The sequence below is a fragment of the Caretta caretta genome, chromosome 5 (genome assembly GCF_965140235.1).
Source record: "Caretta caretta isolate rCarCar2 chromosome 5, rCarCar1.hap1, whole genome shotgun sequence".
Classification (NCBI taxonomy): Eukaryota; Metazoa; Chordata; order Testudines; family Cheloniidae; genus Caretta; species Caretta caretta.
This window is the reverse complement of record NC_134210.1, coordinates 63,768,363-63,793,772: the sequence shown is the minus strand read 5'-3', so window position 1 is coordinate 63,793,772 and position 25,410 is coordinate 63,768,363. Positions and strand designations below refer to the sequence as shown.

Below are 25,410 nucleotides of genomic sequence, written 5' to 3'. Positions count from 1 at the left end.
GCATCCCCCAATGGCCTGGAATGGTGAACTGGGGCCAGTGGGAGCTGCAATCAGTCGAACTTGCACTTGTCAAGTGGAGTGCCCCAGGGGTCGGTCCTGGGGCCGGTTTTGTTCAATATCTTCATAAATGATCTGGAGGATGGTGTGGATTGCACTCTCAGCAAATTTGTGGATGATACTAAACTGGGAGGAGTGATAGATACACTGGAGGGCAGGGATGGGATACAGAGGGACTTAGACAAATTGGAGGATTGGGCCAAAAGAAATCTGATGAGGTTCAATAAGGATAAGTGCAGGGTCCTGCACTTAGGACGGAAGAACCCAATGCACAGCTACAGACTAGGGACCGAATGGCTAGGCAGCAGTTCTGCAGAAAAGGACCTAGGGGTGACAGTGGACGAGAAGCTGGACATGAGTCAGCAGTGTGCCCTTGTTGCCAAGAAGGCCAATGGCATTTTGGGATGTATAAGTAGGGGCATAGCGAGCCGATCGAGGGACGTGATCATCCCCCTCTATTCGACATTGGTGAGGCCTCATCTGGAGTACTGTGTCCAGTTTTGGGCCCCACACTACAAGAAGGATGTGGATAAATTGGAAAGAGTCCAGCGAAAGGCAACAAAAATGATTAGGGGTCTGGAACACATGACTTATGAGGAGAGGCTGAGGGAACTGGGATTGTTTAGTCTGTGGAAGAGAAGAATGAGGGGGGATTTGATAGCTGCTTTCAACTACCTGAGAGCTGATTCCAGAGAGGATGGTTCTAGACTATTCTCGGTGGTGGAAGAGGACAGGACAAGGAGTAATGGTCTCAAGTTGCAGTGGGGGAGGTTTAGGTTGGATATTAGGAAAAACTTTTTCACTAGGAGGGTGGTGAAACACTGGAATGCGTTGCCTAGGGAGGTGGTGGAATCTCCTTCCTTAGAAGTTTTTAAGGTCAGGCTTGACAAAGCCCTGGCTGGGATGATTTAATTGGGGATGGGTCCTGCTTTTGAGCAGGGGGTTGGACTAGATGACTTCCTGAGGTCCCTTCCAACCCTGATATTCTATGATTCTATGCCAGTGGCTTTCCCTGATGGGCCGCATGCCAAAGGTTGCCGATCCCTGGGCAATCATTAGTTGCATCAGAGCACTACTTGGCAGACTGGAAATAAGGAACAAATATTAAACATTGAGGGTGATTAACCACTGGATTTGGTTACCAACAGAAATGGCAGATGCTCTATCACTGGAAGTATGCAAAAATCAAGATCTTTCTAAAAGATGTGCCCTAGATTAAATACAGGCTGTTGGGCTTGTCATAAATATAAAGGGAAGGGTAACTACCTTTCTGTATACAGTGCTGTAAAATCCCTCCTGGCCAGAGGCAAAGTCCTTTTACCTGTAAAGGGTTAAGAAGCTCAGGTAACCTGGCTGGCACCTGACCCAAAATGACCAATGAGGGGACAAGATACTTTCAAATCTGGAGGCGGGGGAAAAGCTTTTGTCTGTCTGTGTGATACCTTTGCTGGGAACAGATCCAGGATGCAAGCCCTCCAACTCCTGTAAAGTTAGTAAGTAACTAGAAAATACATTAGGTTTTCTTTGTTTTGGCTTTTGAAATTCGTTGTGCTTGAGGAAATGTGTATTCCTGTTTTTGTGTCTTTTTGTAACTTAAGGTTTTGCCTAGAGAGATTCTCTGTTTTGAATTTGACTGCCTGTAAGATTATCTTCCATTCTGATCTTACAGAGTTGTTCTCTTATCTTTTTTTGTTCTTCTAATAAAGTTCTGTTTTTTAAGAATCTGATTGGGTTTTTTGGGTCTTAAAAACCCAAGGCTGGTTTGTGCTCATCTTGTTTATTCTCAAGCCTCCCCAGGAAAGGGGGTGTAAGGGCTTGGGGGAATATTTTGGGGAAATAGGAACTCCAAGTGGTCCTTTCCCTGTTCTTTGTCTAAATCATTTGGTGGTGGCAGCATATGTGTCCTTAGCAATGATGTTTGGACCTTTGGAGGATGCTTTGGTGAGAGAGAAATTTTTGCAGTTTAATTTCAGAACTTTAAAGGTCAGAAACGGAAGGCCAAAGCATGGGTGTGGGGTATGCATGGGTGGGGGGTGGGTCTTTGAATTGTAGCAGTGATAGCTACCAGATTAGCAGAGTGTCAGAGTAATATTGAAGGAAACATAGATATTCCCTCCTGAAATCAGTTTGACTAAATGACCAATGGGTCACTTTATAAATTTATTTATTTTGGTCATCTTTTACTGTTCAATGCACCTGGATTTAAATAATCTAAAGAAAGTCCCTTTTTATTTAGTTTTAAATTTTGATACTGTTCTGGCATTTTGGGATGAATAAAGTTCCTTTCAGTAACTTGAATCCAGTTGCATCAAACAGTACAAATGCTGTTTAAAAAGAAATGATCGTTATTGGTCACTAATTCAGAAGGGATTATGTACATTTCCATCTATATTATTATGGCATCCTGCTATCTGTTAGATCTTGCTGCTGAAGCTCTTCATCCACCTCTCCCCCCCCCCCCCCCCGACTTTTAACCTTCCATTTCTGACCTTTCAAGTTGTACTAAAATAAAAAGTTTCAGATTTTCCACTGAATGCATCCGATGAATCATAGAATCATAGAATATCAGGGTTGGAAGGGACCCCTGAAGGTCATCTAGTCCAACTCCCTGCTCGAAGCAGGACCAATTCCCAGTTAAATCATCCCAGCCAGGGCTTTGTCAAGCCTGACCTTAAAAACCTCTAAGGAAGGAGATTCTACCACCTCCCTAGGTAACGTATTCCAGTGTTTCACCACCCTCTTAGTGAAAAAGTTTTTCCTAATATCCAATCTAAACCTCCCCCACTGCAACTTGAAGTGAGCAGTAGCTCACGAAAGCTTATGCTCAAATAAATTGGTTAGTTTTTAAGGTGCCACAAGTCCTCCTTTTCTTTTTACTAAAATAAAATTGTGTAATCTTGCTTTCTCTTTCTCTCTCTCCCTCTCTCTCTCTCTCTCTGCAAAGCATCCCCAAAGCCTCCAAAAATAATTTGACAGACAAAACTCCAATTTTCAATAATGCATCTATGGCTTAAAAAAAGGGCCAGCCTGAAGGGCATTCAAAACAACTATCTGTATGGGAACACCTGTGTGGAAAGACACTTCTGGGTGCATGTGAGTGTGCTGAGGTCTTGATAGCCTTCTACAAACAATGATTATTCACTTTGCTTCCTTGCCTAAGGGCTAACACACTCTCTTGCCCCCTGATTTCAGTGTGAGATTGTATTCATAACTGAGAGCACAATTTAGTTGTTGTAAATGCCTCTGTTTTCAACCCTGCAGAAACTGTGTTTCACAGATTTTAAGGCTAGGAGAAACCATCTAGTGTGACCTCTTGCATAACACCAGTCTTTTTAGAACTTTACACTTACTCCTGCATCAAGCCGTGCCATAAATATAAAGGGAAGGATAACCACCTTTCTGTATACAATTTTCAATTTTCTGTCGTAAAGTGGTCGCTATTAAAAAGTCAACATTTTCCAAAAGATAACAGCTACTGCAGTTTTCCCCCTCTGCTTAGAAAGGTAGATGATAACGTCAGTATGTTTTGTACCAATGTGTAGGAACTGTTGAAAAATTCTGACTTATTAACGGTGGCTATTTTATACCTATCACTGAAATCTATGGTTAGCCTCATGGGTTCTCAAAACAAGCAGCTCCTAGGTGAAAAGGGGAATATTTAGTGGGTATTCTAATGGGCATTCACCCATCGACTGCACAATTGCTGCTTGCACTTGCAGTGATACACTACATCCATCCACACTAGCCATCCTGTTTCAGGTGCAGCGCTGCTCTGCTTCTTCACTTAGCGTACCTTGCACAGTGCACCCTGTGCATGTAGATGGTTGCATTTATCGCATGAGTCCCAGTACTGTTCCCGGGGCCGACACATAGTACCTATATTATATATTAGGCTCTGATTACATTTTTTATTTTTTCCAAAAGTGGTTCTATCCTGCACAGAGATCAATGTTTCGGTTATGAGGGGCAGGGAATATCCTGCACACTCACAATACAGATACCATGGCACAGGACAACCTCATACATCTAGAGCCAGTGACCAACTGACACTGGGCATAGAAGCTTCCATGATAAAAGTCGCCTCCTTTTAGTAGCAGGGAGCTGGTATTCCAATTCCTGATATTCTAACATCTCATTTTACACGTTGTTGTGTAGTAGTTTAAATGGACACATGTACATTAAAAAAAAGTGAAAAACCCCAAATGAAATCCCTGCCAAAACAAAACACTCCATTGCCCATGCATATCCCCCCCAACCCCCCCGGAGAGAAGATGAGAGGGAATGAATCACATGCGAAGTTAGTCACTATGCTTATGGAACTACTAGAAGATACTCCGATACCACAGCAAAGAGGGTGAATACGACCATGTACAGAATAGAATTCTTTAACATGTGTGTTTGACTGAGTAGGTTATCCTGAAATTGCATAACACATTCAGTTCCTGGGGTGAAAAGTGCAAACATTAATCAAGTCTCATAGAATCCTGTACATATATACCCATTTTACAAACTAGGAAACTGAAGTCCAAAATGGTTACTTGATGTGCCAAGTCTGTGAAACAGTCAGGAACAAAATGTAACTCTCCTGAGTTCTAGTCCAGTGTAACTCACAAAACACCCATTCCAACCTGACTGAACCTCTCTTACAGGTGTGGTTGTCACATGCTGTGGTTCTGAACCATGCCACCGGAAGTATGTATCCTATTACTCAGAGAAGTAGGTGCTCCTGCATCAGGGGGCTTCATGCAGCAGAAGTCAGCAGGCAGAATAAAGAATAGGAGTGACAGAGAAGTGAGCAAAATGAAGAGCAAAAGACAACCCTCTTCCCTCCTACCCCCAGCCATCACCCTTCTGGGAGAGCCACTTCTAGCCAAGTGAAGTGAGTTGCCTTCAGATAGTTTTCAGTCTCTGGATGAGAGCACCCATCCTGACAGCAGTCTTCATGTAATCTTCCACTGGGCTACTACACTGATCTATCATTCATCTCCAGCTGTCTTGGCCACTTTCATGGGAAAGTGTCAAACAATAAGAGCTGGAACAGAATAGCAATACAGTCGCAGTAGCAACCACCACTCTAAAAGGAGGTTTCAGAGTAGCAGCCGTGTTAGTCTGTATTCGCAAAAAGAACAGGAGGACTTGTGGCACCTTAGAGACTCACAAATTTATTAGAGCATAAGCTTTCATGAGCTACAGCTCACTTCATCAGATGCACAGAATGGAACATATAGTAATATATATATATATATATATATTAATTACACACACACACAGATAAGTTGGAAGTTACCATACAAACTGTAAAAAGAAAAGGAGGACTTGTGGCACCTTAGAGACTAACAAATTTATTTGAGCATGAGCTTTCATGAGCTATCTGATGAAGTGAGCTGTAGCTCACAAAAACCTATGCTCAAATAAATTTGTTAGTCTCTAAGGCGCCACAAGTCCTCCTTTTCTTTTTGCGGATACAGACTAACACGGCTGCTACTCTGAAACCATACAAACTGTGAGAGGCTAATTAGTTAAGATGAGCTATTATCAGCAGGAGAAAAAAAAACTTTTGTAGTGATAATCAAGATGGCCCATTTAGACAGCTCTGTCCACATATTTATTCAAGTGACAACTTCACAGGACCTAATCACATTAGCCATGCTATCAGGGGCTCGTTCACCTGCACATCTACCAATGTGATATATGCCATCATGTACCAGCAATGCTCCTCTGCCATGTACATTGGCCAAACCGGACAGTCGCTACACAATAAATGGACACAAATCTGACATCAGGAATCATAACATTCAAAAACCGACAGGAGAACACTTCAACCTCTATGCCCACTCAGTAAAAGATTTAAGGGTAGCAATTTTGGAATGGAAAAGCTTCAAAAACAGACTCCAACAAGGGACTGCTGAGCTTGAATAAATATGCAAACTAGATACCATTAACTTGGGTTTGAACAGAGACTGGGAGTGGCTGGGTCATTACACATATTGAATCTATTTCCTTAAGTTAAATATCCTCACACCTTCTTGTCAACTGTCTAAATGGGCCATCTTGATTATCACTACAAAAGTTTTTTTCTCCTGCTGATAATAGCTCATCTTAACTAATTAGCCTCTCACAGTTTGTATGGTAACTTCCAACTTATCTGCATGTGTGTATCTATCATCTATCTATCTATCTTACTATATGTTCCATTCTGTGAATCCGATGAAGTGAGCTGTATGTAGCCCACAAAAGCTTATGCTCTAATAAATTTGTTAGTCTCTAAGGTGCCACAAGTACTCCTGTTCTTTTCACTCTAAAAGGAGTAAGCCTAGTAATAGGTCCTGCTAGTAAAATAATTTCATAAAAGGGTAAGATCTGTTCCTGGTTATACCTGTGTAACCCCACAAATCTCCACATGGAAACCGACTTCAGTAGGGTAACCTGGGTATAACCAAGAGCAGAAAAGGGCCAAATCTAGAGTCTCTTACTCTGTTTTTTACTCAGCCCTGGTCTACACTAGGAGTTGAGGTCGAACTTAGCAGCGTTAAATCGATTTAATCCTGCATCTGTCCACAGGACGAAACCCTTTTTTTCGACTTAAAGGGCTCCTAAAATCGATTTCCTTACTCTACCCCCAACAAGGGGATTAGCGCTGAAATCGGCCTTGCTGGTTCGAATTTGGGGTACTGTGGATGCAATTAGACAGTATTGGCCTCCGGGAGCTATCCCAGAGTGCTCCATTGTGACCGCTCTGGACAGCACTTTCAACTCAGATGCACTGGCCAGGTAGACAGGAAAAGGCCCGCGAACTTTTGAATTTCAATTTCCTGTTTGGCCAGCGTGGCAAGCTGCAGGTGACCATGCAGAGCTCATCAGCAGAGGTGACCATGATGGAGTCCCAGAATCTCAAAAGAGCTCCAGCATGGACCGAACGGGAGGTACAGGATCTGATCGCTGTATGGAGAGATGAATCCGTGCTATCAGAACTTCGTTCCACTTTTCAAAATGCCAAAACATTTGTCAAAATCTCCCAGGGCATGAAGGACAGAGGCCATAACAGGGACCCGAAGCAGTGCCGCGTGAAACTTAAGGAGCTGAGGCAAGCCTACCAGAAAACCAGAGAGGCAAACAGCCGCTCCGGGTCAGAGCCCCAAACATGCCACTTCTATGATAAGCTGCATGCCATTTTAGGGGGTTCAGCCACCACTACCCCAGCCGTGTTGTTTGACTCCTTCAATGGAGATGGAGGCAACACGGAATCAGGCTTTCAGGACGAGGAAGATGATGATGATGATGAAGTTGTAGAAAGCTCACAGCAAGGAAGGGGAGAAACCGGTTTTCCCGACAGCCAGGAACTGTTTCTCACCCTGGACCTGGAGCCAGTACTCCCCAAACCCACCCAAGACTGCATCCCGGACCCGCCAGGTGGAGAAGGGACCTCTGGTGATTGTACCTTTTAAAATACTATACATGGTTTAAAAGCAAGCATGTTTAATGATTAATTTGCCCTGGCATTTGAGGCTCTCCTGGATGTACTCCCAAAGCCATTGCAAAAGGTTTCTGTGGAGGGCAGCCTTATTCCATCCACCATGGTAGGACACTTTACCACTCCAGGCCAGTAGCTCGTACTCGAGAATCACTGTAGAAAAAAGCATTGCAGTGTATGTTTGCTGGCATTCAAACAACATCCATTCTTTATCTCTCTGTGTTATCCTCAGGAGAGTGATATCATTCATGGTCACCTGGTTGAAATAGGGTGCTTTTCTTAAGGGAACATTCAGAGGTGCCCATTCCTGCTGGGCTGTTTGCCTGTAGCTGGACAGAAATGTTCTCCGCTGTTAGCCACGGGGAGGTAAAATTCGACCTTGGAATGAAAGCACATGTGCTATGTATGTAATGTTAACAGCAAGGTTTACCGTGAAAGAGTGTACCCATTGTTCTATAAAATGTGTCTTTTTAAATACCACTGTCCCTTTTTTTTCCTCCACCAGCTTCATGTGTTTCAAGGATTACAGGATCTTCTCCTTCCCAGAGGCTAGTGAAGATTAGAAGGCGAAAAAAACGCACTCGCGATGAAATGTTCTCTGAGCTCATGCTGTCCTCCCACACTGACATAGCACAGACGAATGCGTGGAGGCAGACAATGTCAGAGTGCAGGAAAGCACAAAATGACCGGGAGGAGAGGTGGTGGGCTGAGGAGAGTAAGTGGCGAGCTGAAGAGAAGGCTGGAGCTGAAAGGTGGCAGCAGTGTGATGAGAGGAGGCAGGATTCAATGCTGAGGCTGCTGGAGGATCAAACTTATATGCTCCAGCATACGGATGAGCTGCAGGAAAGGCAGCTGGAGCACAGACCGCTGCTACAGCCCCTGTGTAACCAACCGCCCTCCTCCCCAAGTTCCATAGCCTCCTCACCCAGTCACCCAAGAACATGGTGGGGGGGCCTCCGGCCACCCAGCCACTCCACCCCAGAGGATTGCCCAAGCAACAGAAGGCTGGCATTCAATACGTTTTAAAGTTTTTAAAGTGCTGTGTGGCCTTGTCCTTCCCTCCTCCACCACCCCTCCCAGTGCTTCTCTCCTCCACCACTCTTCCTGGGCTACCTTGGCAGTTATCCCCCTATTTGTGTGATGAATTAATAAAGCATGCATGAATGTGAAGCAACAATGACTTTATTGCCTCAGCAAATGGTGTTCGAAGGGAGGAGGGGAGGGTGGTTAGCTTACAGGGAAGTATAGTGAACAAAGGGGCGGGGGGGGGGGGGCGGGGTTCATCAAGGAGAAACAAACCGAACTTTCACACCGTAGCCAGTCATGAAATTGGCCAGTCATGAAACTGGTTTTCAAAGCTTCTCTGATGCACACTGCGCCCTTCTGTGCTCTTCTAACAGCCCTGGTGTCTGGCTGTGCATAACCAGCGGCCAGGTGATTTGCCTCAACCTCCCACTCTGCCATAAGTGTCTCCCCCTTACTCTCACAGATATTGTGGAGTGCACAGCAAGCAGTAATAACCGTGGGAATATTGGTTTCGCTGAGGTCTAAGCGAGTCAGTAAACTGCCCCAGCGCGCTTTTAAATGTCCAAATGCACATTCTACCACCATTCTGCACTTGCTCAGCCTGGAGTTGAACAGCTCCTGACTACTGTCCAGGCTGCCTGTGTATGGGTTCATGAGCCATGGCATTAAGAGGTAGGCTGGGTCCCCAAGGATAACTATAGGCATTTCAACATCCCCAACAGTTATTTTCTGGTCTGGGAATAAAATCCCTTCCTGCAGCTTTTGAAACAGACCAGAGTTCCTGAAGATGCGAGCGTCATGTACCTTTCCCGGCCATCCCACGTTGATGTTGGTGAAACGTCCCTTGTGATCCACCAGGGCTTGCAGCACTATTGAAAAGTACCCCTTGCGGTTTATGTACTCGGCGGCTTGGTGCTCCGGTGCCAAGATAGGGATATGGGTTCCGTCTATGGCCCCACCACAGTTAGAGAATCCCATTGCAGGAAAGCCATCCACTATGACCTGCACATTTCCCAGGGTCACTACCCTTGATATCAGCAGATCTTTGATTGCGTTGGCTACTTGCATCACAGCAGCCCCCACAGTAGATTTGCCCACTCCAAATTGATTCCCAACTGACCGGTAGCTGTCTGGCGTTGCAAGCTTCCACAGGGCAATCGCCACTCGCTTCTCAACTGTGAGGGCTGCTCTCATCTTGGTATTCATGCGCTTCAGGGCAGGGGAAAGCAAGTCACAAAGTTCCATGGAAGTGCCCTTACACATGCGAAAGTTTCGCAGCCACTGGGAATCATCCCAGACCTGCAACACTACGCTGTCCCACCAGTCTGTGCTTGTTTCCCGGGCCCAGAATCGGTGTTCCACTGGATGAACCTGCCCCATTAGCACCAGGATGCCCGCATTGCCAGGGCCCATGCTTTGAGAGAAGTCTGTGTCCATGTCCACATCACTCTTGTCACCGCGCTGACGTCGCCTACTCGCCCGGTTTCACTTTGCCAGGTTCTGGTGCTGCATATACTGCTGGATAATGTGTGTGGTGTTTAATGTGCTCCTAATTGCCAAAGTGATCTGAGCGGGCTCCATGCTTGCCGTGGTATGGCGTCAACACAGAAAAAAGGCGCTGAACAATTGTCTGCCGTTGCTCTGATGGAAGGAGGGGTGACTGACGACATGGCTTACAGGATTGGCTTATAGGGAAGTAAAATCAACAAAGTAGGTGGCTTTACATCAAGGAGAAACAAAAACAACTGTCACACAGAATGGCCCCCTCAAGGATTGAACTCAAAACCCTGGGTTTAGCAGGCCAATGCTCAACCCACTAAGCTATCCCTCCCTCTGGTATTTCAGGCAGGACTTCATGGAGGGAGGGAGGGAGGGAGGGAGGGAGAGGGGAGGAAATGAATACAAAACAAATTTGGTCTATTTCTTGTTTTGATCCACTCCATCTATCTTTTACATCTTTGGCTGGCAGCAGACGGTGCAGAAGGACTGCAAGCCATCCACCAGCATGGAGTAGAGTTTCAATGGATGGTAGGGAGCAGTGGCAAGATGGACTGTGTTTAGCTTCTCCCCCTTAGAAAGTGGACTGCTGTGTGACGGATGCAGTGCTCTGTTCACAGAGCAGATACAGCACAAGCTGTGCATCAGAATCAGGGCTCCATTTCCACACATTCCTGCTGATGCACCTCACGTCTGAAGGACTGAGAGGCTAGTTCATTCTTCATGGACCATTCAGTTCCATCTGCATGCTCCACTGTTGAGGCTGCCAATAAAAGGAACTAATAAGTGTCAGTTTGGATACGGGTTTTGCGCTTTGGACACCTGTTCATTAGGAGCTGGTTGGAGACTGCCAAACTCATTTAATTTATCCACCTGCTAATGGTTTATGTGGTATCGACTAAGGGGGTGGAAGCTTCAAAAGTGCTCAGTGCTAGCCTAATTCTGTCCCCATTAAAGTCAATAGGAGTTTTATCATTGACTTGAATGGGGGTAGAGTTAGGCCAATGCTGAGTACTTTTAGGGTGACCAAACATCTACATATTATCGGGACCATCCCAATATTAGGGGCTTTGTCTTATATTTGCAACTACCCCCTGAAAAAAAAAAAGTGTCCCAATTTTTCACACTTACTATCTGGTCACCCTAAGTACTTTTGAAATCCCAATAGGCTAACCTACATAGATTGGTCTTACTTCCATATTCCTAGTTTTTGAAAGAAGAGACCGGAATACTCAAGGCCACTAGCTAGTTCAAGGGGGGAAACAAGTGGATAATATACAAAAGGACAATCTGCTTAACCCCAGTTTTATTTTACAAACAGAAACATGGGTTTTCTTCCTGAGAGATTTCAGAGTGGTGGCCATGTTAGTCTGGATCAGTCTTCATCATCTGGACCCATGGAAAAGAAGCCCTTGAGGAATTCCACCATGATTTCAACAATTTCCATCCCACCATCAACCTCAGCATGGACCAGTCCACACAAGAGATCCACTTCTTGGACATTACAGTGCTAACAAGCGATGGTCACATAAACACCACCCTATACCGGAAACCTGCTGACCGCTATACTTCCCTACATGCCTCCAGTCCACATCACATGATCCATTGTCTACAGCCAAGCTCTAAGATACAACTGCATTTGATCCAATCCCTCAGACAGAGGCAAACACCTACAAGATCTCTATCAAGCATTCTTACAACTACAATACCCAACTGCTGAAGTGAAGAAACAGATTGACAGAGCCAGAAGAATACCCAGAAATCACCTACTCCAGGACAGGCCCAACAAAGAAAGTAACAGAACGCCACTAGCCATCACCGTCAGCCCCCAACTTAAACCTCTCCAACGCATCATCAAGGATCTACAACCTATCCTGAAGGACGACCCACCACTCTCACAGATCTTGGGAGACAGGCTAGTCCTCGCATACAGACAGGCCCCCCAACCTGAAGCAAATACTCACCTGCAACCACACACCATACAACAAAAACACTTACCCAGGAACCTATCCTTGCAACAAAGCCCGTTGCCAACTCTGTCCATATATCTATTCAAGGGACACCATTATAGGACCTAATCACATCAGCCACACCATAAGAGGCTCAGTCACCTGCACATCTACCAATATGATATATACCATCATGTGCCAGCAATGCCCCCCTGCCATGTACATTGGCCAAACTGAACAATCTCTACGCAAAAGAATAAATGGACACAGATCAGACATCAAGAATTATAACATTCAAAATCCAGTCGGAGAACACTTCAACCTCCCTGGTCACTCAATTTCAGACCTAAAAGTCGCAATTCTCCAACAAAAAAAAAACAACCTTCAAAAACAGACTCCAACAAGAAACTGCAGAATTGGAATTAATTTGCAAACTGGACACCATTAAATTAGGCTCGAAGAAAGACTGGGAGTGGATGGGTCATTTCACAAAGTAAAAACTATTTCCCCATGCTAATTTCCCCCCCTACTGTTACTCACACCTTCTTGTCAACTATTTGAAATGGGCCATCCTGATTATCACTGCAAAAGGTTTTTTTCCTCCTGCTGATAATAGCCCACCTTAATTAATTGGTCTCGTTACAGCAGGTATGGCAACACCCATTTTTTCCATGTTCTCTCTTTGTGTCTATATATCTTCCTACTGTATTTTCCACTGCATGCATCCAATGAAGTGGATTTTAGCCCACAAAAGCTTATGCCCAAATAAATTTGTTAGTCTCTTTAGGGCCACAAGTACTCCTTGTTTTTCTGCCTGAGAGAGTAAGTGATTACTGGATAAATACATGATCTGATATTGCCTGGAAGGCCTCCTTTGATTTCAAAAGAGCAGCATAGGGACCCTACTTAAAAAAGCCCACCCCTTAAAGTCTTCTTGTACTGTTTAGAAACAATTTTTTTTTTTAATTTGGTTAGGGTATGTGCATGGGTGAAGGTGTTCAGTTCATGCATCTATTGGATGTCAGCCAGGGTATCTATGTGTAATCTCTGTTTAAGTCATTTATTTCTTACTGTCATCATGGACATATGAACACATTCCAACAATTAGCCTCTAATAATGACACAATATCATCAATAATAAAAAAGGAAGTTATTAAGGTTAATTACTAAGGAAACCTTGCAAGTTAAATGTAACTCAAAGCATGCTGAATGAAATTACACCATACTTACATGTGCAGATCTGACCTGGATATTACTTAGGAAAGTGGCAAACTGTATGCTGTCTTGTCACCAGTAAATGGATGACGAGACATGATACAACACATCAGAGAGGTTACACATCAAAAATACACTCCTTTGAAGATATTTATCTTACCTCAACAAAAAGACCATACTTTCTCTCTGATACTGCATTAGAATCTTTCAAAATATATAATTTTAGTGGCAAAAGCACAGGTCTGAGAATCAGAAAATCTTTACACTATTACCTCTTGTTGGCTAATTTAATGCTAATACTGAGATGTGTGGTTTCTATAAAATGCTTAGCATGCTTCTGAGTGCTGTAAAAATAGTTACTAATATTATTTCTGATGTTTCAGCATGATGCATTCTGGGATATCACCATACCAAAAACCAGACAAAGGATTTTTTGGGATCCATAAAACATTTAAAAGGCAAGTTTATATTTATTTGTGCCAGAATGCTGCCCTCCTATAGCTTGGTTAGTGTGTGGAATTTAGCACCTGTTTATTCAGTTGGGTCCAATTTGGTTTTCCCTGAGCAGGTCACCAAAATGTCCTGACTCTTCCACCATTCAAATCTTGATCTGAGAGTGTTGCAATATTGTATACTCATACTGCTTTACAGCTTCAGTTATCAGCTGTATGCTACTTCCTTTGATTTAACAAAGAAAATTATATTGTAAGACCTAGAAATTCAATCTAATGCCAAAACCTCATTGCACAGGTCATCACCCCAATATCATCCTCTGGAAAAAAAATCTATTTCATTAGCTTTAAATTCAGAGGCATACACTTTATTTTCTGTCCTTTGTGGTTTATCATGCAGGGCCTTATGGGGGTCCTTAAAAATAGGTTGATCGTCAACCTCCTTTACACTTCCCTGGTTTTTTCATAGAAGGACTTCAGAGTGCTTTGCAGGCATTAAATAAATGGATTCTGAAGCTGAAAGGAGAACACACAAATGGAAACCTTTCCATCTCTACACTTGTATGGAGCACTATTTTAGAGAGTCATTAGGGGTATGCGAAATTCTAATGCATTAGCCACATTTAGGGTCAGGCTAAATTGTTTCTCATGCAGTAGGTGACTTGTAGAATTTGATAAATTCTTCCGAAAAAAGGAATGTTTACTCAGATTTGCTTGTGCCCCTTGTATTCATTTTCTGTGAAAGTTTGTACAACTGAGTTTTATTGGCTCAAAACAGTGAATGGAAAGCAAATTTCAAAGCTATATTTTAAATTAATCATTCATGTCAATGCTTGCACATCCATCATCCAGTCAGGAACAGAAACAATACTATGTGACTTATCTGGCGAATACCAATGAGCCAATACTTCTCAACTACTTGCAGAAATGTTCATGTTCATCCAGGCGAGCAATGAATAAATAAATAAATAAATTTCACAAACAGCACAATCCACTCATGGACATTCCCTGAGCAGATTTAGAGTCTCAGTCTGCTGGATACAAGATCATAAATTTTTCCCACTCAGCTCTAGTGATATCAGTTCCTAGGACTGAAGGAGTGAATTCAGTGAATAATTTTAGTAGTCCTGAAGATAAGTAAATGAAAAATTGAAATAAACTGTCTCCTTAGGAAATGCCAGCAGAGGCATTTAAAAGTTATGTTCAAGTAGCATTTCCCAGAATCTGTCAATTTCTATTTTTTTTTCTGGCTGCAGGTATCAGAATTCTCTAATTAAAGAGGTTAGGATTAGTGCTGTGTGATAACCACTTCTGTTTTGGTTTGCATAGAATTTGGGAGCATTGCTGATCCACTGGAGTTTACAGACCTTCATGTTTGCTTGGAACATTAGGTTTGTGCAAAGCTCAAAACTCTAAACCAAACTCTATGGTACATACATACTCATAGTGCACGGAACGGTAGAAACTCATCACAATGAACAGTGCACGTAAGACATGACATCATTGGCCAGCAGTCTTTCTCAGTATTTTGCAGTTGTCACATGGCTTTGAGAAGCATATCATACAGCATCCTGTCCAGTGAGCTACATCATTAAAACACACTTGCCTTGGGTACCCCACAAGCCCCTGCAACTCTCACTTTGACAGTCTTCCTCAGTTCATCTGACCCACACATCCCACAAATTGAAGTCTTTTTTTGACTGGACATCTTGATATATCAGGTATCAGTCACACCAGCCATTTGTGGCACTTTATAGGAGCTGGAAACTTGTCCCCAAACCTGCCTCCTCTGGGCATAACAGCCTTTTTAAGAGGCAGTCTGTGATAGTATGGTGAAACTCACTGATTTTGTAATAAAACTGGGGATTTTTTTATTCCCTTTCGATAGTGGGACCTACTCCCCATTTACTCACCACTCAGTTTCCCCCATGTTATTGAGGGGTTGCCCTGATGTTGCGCTTCTTCTATCTAGTATCTTTGAGAACGGTATCTGAGACCTGCTTCTCCTCAGAGAAGTCATTTTAGGTGGGATTGCAGCACGCGTTTCCTCCTCTCCTTTCTTTGGCACCAGCAATGAGCTGCTGCTCCCATTGCTATTTCATGTACTGCATAACAACAATAAATCTCCCTGCAGAATTTGCATGGTAAAGTGAGCCTCTTTGCTATTCCACTCACAGATAGCAGATGGAAAGCGGGCCAGGTAGCCTTGAAGGCATCAGGAAAGAAGGGGTATTGCAGGCCAACAAGATCTCCCCAAAACACTGAAAGATAAGTGGGGTTTGAGGGCTGGGCCCTATTGATAGGAAGGAGTTGTGTATAGGGAAGGAAACGGGTAGCTTCTTCTCCCAGGTTTCCAAAGCCATCAGGGGCAGAGTTGTGTGAATACAGAGAGAATCCAATTTCAGACTGAAAACCCCAAACCAGGCTTCTGTCCTCTTAAATTTGGGGTTTGATGCAAAAAACCAACAACCCTATACACAGTTCTTGTAGGCATTCAACAACTAGACGGGAATTTAAAAACAAATCCATGTAAAACACTGGGAAACACTAATGCTTCAGCCTTTTCCAGCACATCTTTTATTTCACACCATAAAAAGCATGACACATCTTAAATATCCCCGCATGGATTGTATGATACTTTAGAATGTTTAATACATTATCAGTTTACAAAACACTTACAACATTTTCCAGAGTGGCAATTTTATCACCTGTATAGTGAAAGCTAATGTAAAATAAAAATCTTGGACTGTAACTTTGCTAGGAAAGCAGATACAGAGATCCTAAAAATAAAAGCTGATTCAAAAAAAGGGAATTCTGCAGATCAACAGGTGGAGTTAAACACGTGATTAAAAAAAATAATCTAGAATTAAAAGCAAAAAACTGGGCTTTATTTATAAATGCTTGGATATTTTTCCACAAGAAAAACTGTTGTGTGGTGGGTACCAGCCTTAACACCAAACCAGAGCTAGATACACACCTATTGTCTCTATAGCCAACTCTTTAATTTAGGGATAAGAAAAGTGGGTAGTAGGTAAAAAACAAAAACAAAAAAACCCACCACCCAAAACTTGAACCGAAACTAGCCTACAGCTTTGTAGGAGATTCAAACATTTGTTTTTGACCCTACCTCATTGGTTGTTAGACCAACACCTGTCAGGGAGGGTGCATGTGTACTTAATCCTCCCCTGGTGCAAGAGAATGGACTAGATAACCTCTTGGTCCCTTCCACCTCTATATTTCTATGAAAAGTTCCAATGGCTGGAAGTTGTAGCTAGACAGATTCAGACTGGAAATAAGGTGCAATTTTTAACAGTGAGGGTAATTACCATTGGAACAATTTACCAAAGGTCAGGATGGATTCTCCATTGCTGGGAATTTTTAAATTAAGATTGGGCATTTTTCAAAAACATACGCTCTGGTTCAAACAAGAATTAATTCAGAGAAATCCTATGGCCTGTGTTATACAGGAGGCTAGACTAGATGCGCAGTGATCCCCCCCAGCTTTATGAACTAGGCTTCAAATGGCCCTGGTGGGCGGCATAGTAGGAAATGTGAATTTCTTAGGAGCCATGGATTTATTTATTTACTTATTTTTAATAGTACTATATAAAAAGACTTCTCTCCTGTTATTTCTTATGTGGCTGGAACCAAAGAGTGTTGGAGATTTTATGAGCTATCCAGTCAGTGCAGTATGGATAAACCTCAGATTGACGTCTGAAGGTTTGGATCTTTATCTAAGCCTCTCACCACTTAAGCCTGGTCTACACTAGAAAATTAGGTCACCATAACTATGTGGATTTGGGGTGCGAAAAATCCACACCCCATGAGTGATGTATGGAAGAATTCTTCCATCGACCTAGCTACCACCTGTCGGGGAGGTGGATTACTTATGCCTACGCTCACAGGAGAATCCCTCCCATCAGCGTAGGTATTGTCTACCCTGAAGCACTAAAGCGGTGTAACTATAGCATTTTAAATATAGACAAGCCTTTAGAAGGGGTCCCATTACTACCCTAGACTATCTAAAAGAATCGCTCAGTTTTGACATTTTGGATCATTGTTTCCTAAATTCTGGATGATCCTAAATCTCTTAAAAGATTACAGTACTGCTATCTAGGTTTGAGGGGCTCTTCTCTACTTAAATTGTTTCATATAGAGCTGGGTCAGGCAAAAAATTTAACAGCTGACAATTTAACAATTAACCGACTGTTTCTGTGTACAACACGGCAATTTTCTGATGTTTAGTAATTATTTGAAATGAGTCACCATACACTTTGAGAGTTCTTAGCCTGTAGATTATTTGCAAGCATCTTATTCTGAAGTTTAGATGTCTAATTGAAAATTGACCTGTGTGAGTAGTTTTGATTGGAAACATAAGATGTGATACATTTCTGTTCCCTGATTGGGAATGCAGTTTTTTGTGTGAGCGCTCAGGTTCAGGAATTCCAAATTCACTTTCCATGAATATCCTCCATTGTTTCTTGGGGGGGGGGGGGGGGGGAGGGGGGTTATTTTTTTCACAAATATTCCAGGCAGTAAATTCAACTGCTAGAAATATTAATGGAAAGTGCATTAAAAAAGAGATGCAAACAGTCAAAATAAATTTATTAAATAAAATAGAACAAATATTCACAAGTAATATTCACCCAGCTTTAGTCTTAAGGGAAACACATGTTGGTACAAGAAGTTAAATGCACAGAGTTGGCATTTCTGCATTATGGTTTGAATAAAGAGCCCTATATTCATGTAGATGTTCCTTCAAGATACGAGAGAACCAAATATTTGCACATTTGTATTACACATACTCACGCAATACAAATAAAATGTAACCACTAGATGAAATGCCATTTTAGTTCTTTTCAGTAGCACTAAAGCCATCATAAGGTAGTTTCCATTTGGTTCAGCATTAGCTTTAGTAACAAAGCCAAGATAGGAAAAGGGTTACATTTCTTAACTATTGGAAAACGTACAGCTTATTGCTCAAGTACAGTTATCAGCATAGCACAGAATGCAAGAATGAATAATTCATTAGTTTAGTAGCCTCTCTCTTTTCTATGGAACCTGAAAGTGAACAACTGTTTTGTCTTTTTCTACCCTTTCTTCAGCCCAGTGGGAACAATTTGGCCTTTGAACCTATGACTCGTAGCCTCCCCCCCCCCTTCGCTATTCAGCATGGACCAGCATAAAAAGAATGATGTCCCCTGTATTCACCTTCACCCACTCACCACAGCACAGCTTAGGCACATAGCAAAGCTTCTCTCACAGGACCACACAAAGAGCCGACTACCAGGCTGCAGCTGTGACAAACCAGCAATTCTTCCACTGCCACCAAAGTCACATATTCCACAGTCCAAGAACAGATGCATTTAAGCTGAGCTATAGGGAAAAAAAATGGCTCGTTATTTTAATCTGATCTGGGCTCAGAGGTATTAAGGGTTTCAAATGTTCGTGTGATCTGAAATGCAAGGGTTTAGCAGGCAGTTTTCCTTTTACCTTTGCAGTCAATAGCATGTGCTGAATTAATATTACAACACTCCCAATCATGCAGTTATACCAATCAGACTATTTCTATTCCTAAAAAGATGTCTGAGCGTGTATGTATGTATGTATGTATGTATGTATGTATGTGTGTGGGGGGGCAGGGGGGGTTGAGAGGGAGGGTTGGGTGCCACAGGAAATCTCTTATTTATACTATTCTGATTTATAGCTGGAACTCATCTCTTTATCTTACTTAATCAGCAGTCGATCAGTATTTTATCCAATTCTCATGAAAGCCCCTAGGGAGAAGTAAGTTCTACTACTAAATCTGGATTTTATTGAGACTGATATGCCTAGCAGTCTGTGAAATACACTGACACACATGATTGTCTTGAGACTATTTGCCTCTCCTCTGTGTTGAAAAAATACTGAGCCCAGGCCCTGCAATAACATTATCATAATACATCACAAAAATAAGCTGCAAACAGACAAATCCTGAAAGGTCCAGAGTATCTCCGGACCGCTGAAGCATACCCTCAACTCCCTCACTGGACTTCACCAGAAGCTGAGCGCGCTTAATATATCACAGGAGCAAGTCCTTGACAAAGCTTGACAAAGCCCTGGCTGGGATGATTTAACTGGGAATTGGTCCTGCTTCGAGCAGGGGGTTGGACAAGATGACCTTCTGGGGTCCCTTCCAACCCTTATATTCTATGATTCTATGATTCTAAGTCCAAATGAGGATGAGCCACTTTGTATTATAACTGGCTTGCTGAATGCCTGTGGCAAGAAAACTTGGTATCAAAGTGATGGCTAAAAGCTGCCAGTTCTCTCAAATAATCATATAGTCTCATTGAGTCTCTCGAAAAAAAAAAAAAAAAGGAAAGTCTTCATAGGGAAATGAAGGCAGTGATGGCAACTTGGGAAGGCAACTGAGATGGTAAAGATGATCAAATGAGAATAGATACCTAGTTACTAAGCACTAAGCATTGAAGGATCTGAGCAAATACAGGAACCATTTGAGAACTTGTAGTTGTAGTCAGTTTATAGCCCCAAATCTCTGTGTGTGTTTACAGCTCCATTAAGGAGAAACACTAGTTTCTCCACTTTTTAACCTAAAACTAGTTTGCCTGATTTAGGTCACTGCTCTCCCTCCCCACACAGCTGGCTTTACCTTTCACAAACACCAGCCTTATAATATGAAATTGTTGCAGGATAGAAACTTGAGGCAAGTCATATTTTAGATACAAGAGTTCAAAGCATTAGGTGATTTTCTTCTTGACAACGTTCCTTTCTATATTAGACGTAAAAAATTCCTCCTATGGTTTGATCTGTTGTTCTTGGTGCTATGTACTGTGTGTAGAATAGTACGAATGTTTTACTGTGTTCCTCTCTTCTGCTTTAAATTCCTGTCTTGGGGCCTATAGGAAAGGGAAATGGGAGGGAGGGGAAAATAAACATGGAACTAATGAGGCTGGAGCCATATCACCTTCCTGACCACTATGCTTGCTTCATTCCTTCCCTTTATCCATTTTCATTGTTTTAGATCACAAGGCCTGTGAGACAGAGATTTTCGTACTCTGTGCTAAGCATTGTGCAAACACAATGGATCTCTGAACCTCTTGGGGTCTTTGTACCAAGCCATAATGCTGTTTCCTCTCTGCCAAGTGATAGCAAAGGTTCAGGACTATTAAACCAGCTTCCCATTGGAACAGACCTTAATGACATGGGTTCTGGGTATATTCTTAGTGAAAGATATTTTACACTAGAGGTCATCAAATAGCAAGCAGGCCCTCATCTTTCAGAAATCTCAGCCTAGCTGAGATTTAACACCTGGAAAACCATGTGTACCAGTACCATCTAGTGACTCCTGCTATCATACAAATAAATAGGTTAGGACTGGCACAGTGCTTTGGGTAGCTTTGAACAGTATTTTGTAAAGTAGTTATTGGGAACACCATATTGTTCTTGACTCCAGATGCCAAATTCTATGTTGCTTACCAACCTCCTGTACATTAGATGTGGGCTTCCTAAACTATGCGTTAGTACCATGGAGAACTTAGGGTGCTGACAGCTGCAGCTTGCAAGCTTCCTAAAACTAGTATCTGTGCAGCTTGTTATATTTTGGGATGCTCACAACTAGAGGTGTTCAACCCAGAGGATGAGAATTCAATTTCATGGCACCTTTCAAAGTTTTGAGATTTGTTTTTGTTCTGCATTGGAACAAGACCAAAGCCTTTTTAACGTTTTTGTGAGAACAGGATTGTGTTAAAATTTACAGTTCCAGATCAAAACCTGAGCTTTTTGAGTTGGAAGGAAGACAGAGAGAGGGCCTGGGATGTGAGAGAACCAGGTTCAAGTCCTTCCTGTGCCCAATTTAGAGCAGAGTTTTTCACCCCAGACCCAGAATTCTGAATTGATCAGAGCAGTGATTTGAATCTGCATCTCCCAGGCTATACAGCAAGAGTGTGTCATATCTTCTGAGAGATACCCTAGATTAAAACAAAAACCTCAATGATGTTTTTGTCAAAAATGATACATTTCTGTGAAATATTTCAACTTCGATAAGACAGCATTTTACAAAACAAAAGGTTATCCAAAATTTTCCAGCCAGACCTACTCGAAACCAAAGAAGCTTGGTTTGTGGATGCCTTTAGAAAGTATTTTAGGGGGAGGACACTACAAAGCAAGTGGAGCAAGCATTCTAGCAGAGGCAGGCAGACATGGGCTAACACGGCGTAAGCTAGCACTCGAAAAGTAACTGTATAAACAGTGCTTCAAAAAGTTGTGACTTAGGTTGGAGCTTGGGATCCGAAGTCCATCTCCCTCCCTAGGCTTCAGAGGATTAGGAGGTTTCTTACACCTTCTCCGAAAGCATCTGCAACTAGACATTATTGAAGATGGGCTAGTGGACTAAATGGATCACAGGTCTGTTCCAGTATGGCAATCCCGATGTTCCTAAACTGTGTACAAAACTTTAGCGGGAGAACACACATTTCTGAGGGAACAGTTCTTCGACCTGCCTTTAAATGTGTAGCTTTTACTAACTTTTTGGCATGTACCACTGATATACATAAAAAGAGACAGCAGCAACTCATCTGATATTTAATGTAAGAATTTTTACTACGTATTTCTAGGTTTGTGAAAATTAGCTTAAGAAAGTAGCAATGAGGTTCAGTTGGGGGTTAACCTAGCTCTTCATACCAGGCCTAATCCAAAACCCGTAGATGCCAGTAGAAGTTTGGTATTTCAGTGGGCTTTGGCAGACTCTATACCGATCACCATGATATCTGAAAACTTGCTCACACATTTGTATTAGAAGCATATACACGCACGTATGCAGATTCAGTGTTTAAAAAAAAAAAAGTTATTGATGTATTTCTTCTACACAAGTTTAATCAGTACTGACTCCTTGTCAAAAACCTACTATCTACATTTGAAAGCCTTTCTGCCCTAATCATCAGTCACTTGTCCAATAAGTCCAGTTATCAGTGGCTAATAGGAAACCTATTCCAAAACACTCATTTTTAAATTTGTTAGCCTAGTGAAAAGAACAAGGTGTGTGTCAGTTCACTTTATGTAAACCTGAGTAGGCTGAAAATGGCCTCCAGTGATGATGGGGGGAGGAGGAGTGGAAATCGGGGTGGGGTGGGGTGGAGAGCCATGACTGTCTGTTTTACCTTAATTTCCATTCAGTGTATTGACAGCTATCACAACAGTTCACATCACAAATGCACAGAGGCGAGAGATAAAAGCTGCAGTCAGAGACACAAATCCTTTATTACTGCTGTTAATTTCCCCCTCATCTAACTTCTTAGAAACTCAATCTAATCATCCTCCCCTTGACAAGACACCACTCAGATTTTTAAAAAGGGGCAAAAACTCACTTTTGGAAACCTTGAAATAGAACCATTCCTAAACAACATGTTGAAAAGGAAATGGAGAAATAAATCTGGCTATTACATAGAGCAGCGAAGTCACACAACTGAGATATCCCACAAGGCTTTGAGATTAATCATATTATCTAACACATGGCCAAATGCCCATAACTCCATCTAAAAATTATTAGCTCAGCATAAAGTAGTGAAGATTTTCCATAGTAGGCACAAGCAGGGGGGGAAAGAGTTCCTTACATGGGCCAGCCCTGTGTTGGGGATTGGAAACTTTGAGATTTCACATAGTTTCCCTCTAGCCAGTGCATGCTCCTTTGGAATAATCAGGAGTTCAGCCCACATTGTCTGAAGGTCTTGGGATAATTGCATGAAGGCCAAGATTATCTGTATGGAGGCCCCATATATCTGCACCGGTATACAAGTATCCATGGTCTCTGAGCCATGTTCCTATGAGTTCCTTTGCTGGTTGCCCAGTTTCCCTTCAGGAGGATATTCTAGCACATGGAATAGAAAAGCAAGCAAGGATCAACATTACTTACTCCATGTTTCCCAGGGGTTTGGGGAGGGGCAGGTAGATTAGATTCAGCCTTCATTCGGACCTCTCTTCTTCCCTACCACACAGCCTGGTATGCCCCTCTTCCACTCTCCTTGTCTGAATCTACTTCTTTCCTCTTCTCATAGACTGGAAAGGGAGTGTTTGGCTTGTAATATTTACCGAATGTGCTAAACTGCATTTTTATTACTTAATCAAAATGGTCTTCCTTTCTGATTGCTTGGCTGGTTGCTTTCGATATGATTGTTGTGTGTGAAATGCCTTTTGTCTCAGGAAGATCATGATTATGAGGAACATGAAATGTTTATTGCTTAGTAGTTGATAAAGGTGACAAATTAGCACAAACTCAAATGGGCAAGCTCAGAGTAAACAGTGGTTTTGCCACATAATAAGAGATTGACTTTAATACCATTTGCAGTTTAAGAGGAAACACACATATATCACGTTTGCAATTTATGAACAAACACACCAGGCTCGCCTCCTTTTTCAATCAATTTGCATTTCACGGGTGTCTATGTGAAGTGGTCCTCAGGGCAAAAGAACAGACAGCAACAGAGAAAGGAACATACAAGTAATCCTCACCATCCAACCAATTTAATGTTATGCTGCAATTTGAATGCATGAATTTATCAAGAATAATTACATTTACAGAGCACCTTTCATCCTCCGTGATACTACGGCAGTTTAAAAACATATAGAAATCATTATCTCACCACAAGACATAACCACTTCTAGGGTCAAATGGGGCAGCTAGGTAGATAAATGATGTGCACTGCTAACATTAGTAATAAGATGGTGCACAAAGTTTTGCACCATCAAACTAGTTTTTGCCAATTTACATTTCTTGCTTATATCACACTGTAAAAATAGATCACCATTTCCAGAGGGAACCACCCTTCAGCCAAAATGCACTTGCAGTGTTGTGCAGGCTAATGCTATTGATGCTTGCCACTCACATGTACGCTATGACAAAAGAGGTCAAAAACTTGCAAACAGAAGAACACGAATAGCAGCCAAAGGCCTCTGGAAGAGCATTAAGATGTATTCACTGGTGATTAGCTTCAGACCCAGTAAAGGCCTATGGTTAAAGATGACACCTCAAATTTAGTGCTGGTTTGACTTAACTTCCATTAATGTAGGGGACAAAAAGTTGGCAGCAGCATTTGGCAGATCTGTTTGTCTTTTCATTTAGCAAGTAAAACTGTGTGGGAAAGGAACATGAGAGGTACTCCCAGGGAGTCCACTCTTTTGGGATTATTTGCGGACGATCCCAATGGGTATGTCTACACTGCAGCTGGAGTGAGCCTCCCCCATTACGTCTACACTATACATCACTGGTGGTGGCAGTGTGCAGTCCATGAATAGCAATGCACTGCAGTGAAAAGTGGGTTGTGTCCACACTGTGGTATGTAGCTGCCTGTGTCAGTGAAAAGCTCTGGCAGAGGGGAGGCAGTGGGGAAAGGCTTCAGCAGCTCCCTGCTGCCAGAGCCTTCACTGTGGCAAGGAAAGTGTCTGGAAGGGGAAAGTCAGGAGCTTTTTCCAGCTGCTGGAGTCTGTCCCTTCTGTGGGGAAAGGCCATGGGGATAGGCCAGAGCCTTTCCCCATGGAGGTGAAATGCTCCCAACAGCAAGGAGCTGCCCAAACCTTTCCCCACTGCCATTCCCCTGCCAGAGGCATCCCCTGCTGGAAAAGTTTCCAGAAGCAGGGAGGCAGCGGGACACTACAGTGCTGAAAATCGTAGTGTAGATAGGAAGGCACAGCTTGGGTGTGTAGAGAAACACAGGGTATGTATTAGCATACATATCCTCACCCTTCATGT

General features: G+C 42.6%; 1 long non-coding RNA gene across 2 annotated transcripts in view; it reads right to left on the bottom strand.

Moving 5' to 3' along the window:
• The window catches only part of LOC125637229 (uncharacterized), a 99,404-nt gene that overhangs the window by 5,732 nt on the left and 68,262 nt on the right, over window positions 1–25,410 (bottom strand). The window contains exon 3 of one of the 2 annotated variants that reach the window (XR_012668480.1): window positions 18,893–19,043. The exons of the other annotated variant lie outside the window; for it this stretch is intronic. This is a non-coding gene — a long non-coding RNA (uncharacterized LOC125637229). The remainder of the gene's footprint in view (window positions 1–18,892; window positions 19,044–25,410) is intronic. 2 annotated transcript variants of the gene reach the window in all.